The 3,272-nt window shown below is 42.1% G+C and overlaps 1 long non-coding RNA gene across 2 annotated transcripts; it reads right to left on the bottom strand.

Annotated features, from left to right (window-relative positions):
• Nucleotides 1–255: 255 nt before the first annotated feature.
• On the bottom strand, nucleotides 256–1,222 carry LOC123446265. Of its 2 annotated transcripts, none has more exons than XR_006631284.1 (2): nucleotides 1,129–1,222; nucleotides 256–1,039 (listed from the first exon to the last, which is right to left on the bottom strand). It is a non-coding gene; the product is annotated as an uncharacterized LOC123446265 (long non-coding RNA). The 2 variants fall into 2 exon arrangements; XR_006631283.1 differs by having other exon boundaries at nucleotides 256–1,036.
• Nucleotides 1,223–3,272: the final 2,050 nt, after the last annotated feature.

Here is a 3,272-nt window from a genome sequence, read left to right as displayed (position 1 = left end):
CGATCCAACCTAATATGCTTGATCTTTCCCTCTTGTTGATTTTCAACTTCAGCTTTATAGGTTTTAAAGTAGTCTAAAGCTCCATCTTTAGTTTGCAATAAATAAACCAGTGTTCGGGATATCGCTTATCGTTATCGCCTCGGTCGGCTGGAGATTAGAGATAAATCGGAAATTGGATGATTAAGCGATTTTATCGATAGACTATTAATCGGTAAAAAAAATTCTATATATCGTAGGTTTCAATTAGTGATAAGATAAAAATGCAAACAATCTTCACTTAAACATAACATAGTTTTTTCTACTTTGCTAGCACACAACCAACCATCAATCATCACATAGTTCTTTGCTCTCTCATTCTCTCACAACTCACAATCAAAAGTCCAAAATAAAGTACCACGCTGCTAGCAAACATCATGTATTATACTAGAACAATTGCAACATGTAGGCATGTACTAGCCAAAGCATCTACTAAGCTAATTACAACAGAAGAAGCATAGCTTCCTTGAATTGAGTCTCTAGTGTGTGCGCAGTTGAATCATACTTTTGGCCGGTCTAACCTTTGGGGATGATCTGAACCAGCTGCTAATGACGGCTCTGAAGACGAATCTCCCGTGTGTGTGCAACTCTACAGATACTCCCTCCGTCCCAAAATAAGTGTCGCTGGTCCAGTACAAAATATGTACTAATTTAGTGTTACGTTTATGACACTTATTTTGAGACACAGTGAGTATTACCTTCCCTGGAGCTGGAAACAACGGGGAAGGCAGCACCAGTGAGTCTTATTTTTGGCCTGCTTGCTGCTGGAGCAAGGAGTGGCACGGATGTCGCGCGGCTGGAGGAAAAAGTGGCACCGACGAACTGCTCCAGTCAATCTACTAGCACTAGAGGAACGATGATGTTGATCTTGTGGTAGTGAAGGAAGGGGTCGGTGTGTTCTACTGCTGGTGGAGGAAGCCGTGAAGTGGCGGTGGCGGCGATCTTCGATCGTCGGGCATCAATCATCTTACTCCTGGCGAAGCTCCCGTGCAGTTGCCTCCTGCTAGAGATGGAGAGATGGCAAGGGCGTTGCCGTGCAGGTGAGTTATCTATTAAGGAACATGAGGAGCAAATCTAGAGCTAGAGTTGCACCTCTGGCGGCGCTAGCTCCGGCCATCGAAGGCAAACAGGGCGGCGGTGCTAGAGTGGATTGGGAACAGGGTGGAGGCGACGGTGTGGATCTAAAACATGGTGGCGACATGGATTCAATGGAGGCCCAATTTTAGATTTCTATACACAGGGTGCAAGGCGATTAATCGAAATAATCTCGATTAATCACTTGTCAGACCGATAAATCGGCCCAAAAGATTAATGGTGAAGATAAGGCCTTATCTTAGCGGTCACACCCCGAGTAACGATTAATCGACCAACAAATCGCTGAATCGGCTGATTTTTTGAACAGTGAAATAAACATAACAAAATCTAGTCGCATCATCAATCTACGTCATGAAGTACCTCTTTCCACCTTTTGTCAATACACCATTCATCTCACATAGACCAGAATGTATGATATATAGAGGTGCCAAGTTTCTCTCCTCGGCAGCCGTGTCAGGCTTTCGAGGTTGCTTCAATTGCACATAACTATGACACTTAGAACCTTTGCCAATAATGGAAGTGGAAATTAAACTCATACTGGACAGCCAGACATTAAAAAAAATTAATATGACATAAACGTGAGTGCCAAACACTTGTATCATCATTGACACTAGCACAAATTTGGTTTAGTGACCTATTGCAAAAATCTAAAATGGAAAAATGGAACAAGCCTCTGCACTCATAGCATTTTCCTATAAATTGTCCAAATCTCAACACGATTACTTTATTTGACTCTAAAACTACCTTAAAACCATCTTGATACGTCTCCAACGTATCTATAATTTTTGATGGTTTCATGCTATTATCTTGTCAAACTTTGGATGTTTTGCATGCCTTTTATATATTTTTTTGGGACTAACTTATTAACTCAGTGCCAAGTGCCAGTTCATGTTTTTTCCATGTTTTTGACCCCTTTCAGAGGGGGCTTTTGAACGGAGTCCAAATGGAATGAAACTGCCAAAAATATTTTTTCCGGAACAGAAAAAGATCGGAGAGCCGGCGCTGAATCGGCCGATTTTTTGAACAGTGAGATAAACATAACAAAATCTAGTCGCATCATCAATCAACATCATGAAGTATCTCTTTCCATCTTTTGTCAATACACCATTCATCTCACATAGACCAGAATGTATGCTATATAGAGGTGTCAAGTTTCTCTCCTCGGCAGCCGTGTCAGGCTTTCGAGGTGGCTTCAATTGCACATAACTATGACACTTAGAACCTTTGCCAATAATGTAAGTGGAAATTAAACTCATACTGGACAGCCGAGACATTAAAAAAAATTAATATGACATAAACGTGAGTGCCAAACACTTGATTCATCATTGACACTACCACAAATTTGGTTTAGTGACCTATTGCAAAAATCTAAAATGGAAAAATGGAATAAGCCTCTGCACTCATAGAATTTTCCTATAAATTGTCCAAATCTCAACACGAATGCTTTATTTGCCTCTAAAACTACCTTAAAACCATCTTGATACGTCTCCAACGTATCTATAATTTTTGATGGTTTCATGCTATTATCTTGTCAAACTTTGGATGTTTTGCATGCCTTTTATATATTTTTGGGACTAACTTATTAACTCAGTGCCAAGTGCCAGTTCCAGTTTTTTCCATATTTTTTACCCCTTTCATAGGAGGATTTTGAACGAAGTCCAAACGGAATGAAACTTCCAAAAAGATTTTTTCCGGAACAGAAAGAGAACGGAGAGCCGGAGAACCAGGGCAGGGGGCCACTAGGGACCCCACAAGCCCTCATGGTGGGGCCAGGGGGGGGGGGTGGCCCCCTGGCTTGTGGGATCCTTGAGGCCCCTTTCCCTAGGTTTTGCGCCTATATATCCCCAAAAATTCCACAAAAATCAGGAGATCATTGAAAGTACTTTTCCGCCGCCTCAAGCTTCTGTCTCCGCAAGATCCCATCTGGGGCACGTTCTGGTGCCCTGTCGGAGGGGGATTCGGATACGGAGGGCTTCTTCGTCAACACCATGACCTCTCCGATGATGCGTGAGTAGTTCACCATAGACCTACGGGTCCATAGCTAGTAACTAGATGGCTTCTTCTCTATGTTGGATCTTCAATACAAAGTTCTCCATGATCTTCATGGAGATCTATCCGATGTAATCTTATTTTGCGGTGTG

Source organism: Hordeum vulgare, chromosome 4H (genome assembly GCF_904849725.1).
Source record: "Hordeum vulgare subsp. vulgare chromosome 4H, MorexV3_pseudomolecules_assembly, whole genome shotgun sequence".
Classification (NCBI taxonomy): Eukaryota; Viridiplantae; Streptophyta; class Magnoliopsida; order Poales; family Poaceae; genus Hordeum; species Hordeum vulgare.
The sequence above is the reverse complement of the archived record's forward strand: the minus strand, read 5'-3'. Positions and strand labels throughout refer to the sequence as shown.